Source organism: Penaeus monodon, chromosome 25, assembly GCF_015228065.2.
Source record: "Penaeus monodon isolate SGIC_2016 chromosome 25, NSTDA_Pmon_1, whole genome shotgun sequence".
NCBI classification, from domain to species: Eukaryota; Metazoa; Arthropoda; class Malacostraca; order Decapoda; family Penaeidae; genus Penaeus; species Penaeus monodon.
Genome location: NC_051410.1, coordinates 14,354,292 through 14,355,180, shown reverse-complemented (window position 1 = coordinate 14,355,180; position 889 = coordinate 14,354,292). Strand labels below are relative to the sequence as shown.

Genomic DNA, 889 nt, shown 5'->3' with positions numbered 1-889 from the left:
GACTCATTTCCTATTTGATGATAAATAACCAGTGAGGTAGGAAATATTTGGTGGAGCGCTAACAGTTACGGAGGTTGCACTGATTGGTGAGTGGGTAGAGGTGGGGAAGCCAATGTCTTCTTAACATCACTAAAGTGTGCATCTTCTGCATAAAATATGGTATGTGGAAACAGAATTGCGATACTGTACCAAATATCTAGTCAAAATTCAACATACTGTATCTGGCCTAAAACACACAAATTTGAATATGAAGTTGCCCTAGGCTAAGGTGAGGCAGACATTCCTATATAAAGTTAAGTAATTTTTTCATTTGTTATTTCTGTTGCATAAATCAGTATAGTTTGTATCTTTATAAGAATACTTTTAAAATTTCATGGAATATTTGCTATTATGTGGGAAAACTGTAATCATGTGTATATATTATGTACTTGTGATTAAACACATATTTGGAATGGAATAATTTCTTGATGAACTACTGCCAGAAAAGGCAAAAGAGGAAGCTGTTTCTTAAAAGTATATTAACTTGCTCACATACTGCTTGGCACAATTTTGCCAATTACAGCACAAATGTTGCCAGTAATAATAATTATCAAGCAACTTTCAATATTTATATTTCAAGGTGGTTTTAATAACTGTTCAATATTCATTTCTGGTAGGTGACTGGGCCTTCAACATGCTGTGGAATCATCTTGAACCCTCAAGTCTTTGTTTTGGGGGTACTACATTTTAAATCAACTATCATATAACAAAAAATAATTTCTTGTTTTATATAACTTCACTGAATATAAGTGTCATTTTTTCTACTAAATTATTATATCATTTACAATATCATCTAAGCTAACTAACTATTGCTGTGGTATATTTTTATTTTCCTACAGCCATTTAGTAC

The 889-nt window shown here is 31.8% G+C and overlaps 1 protein-coding gene across 1 annotated transcript in view; it reads right to left on the bottom strand.

Moving 5' to 3' along the window:
• LOC119589060 (39S ribosomal protein L39, mitochondrial-like) overlaps window positions 1–889 on the bottom strand; it is a 35,328-nt gene that overhangs the window by 33,541 nt on the left and 898 nt on the right. The window lies entirely within an intron of this gene.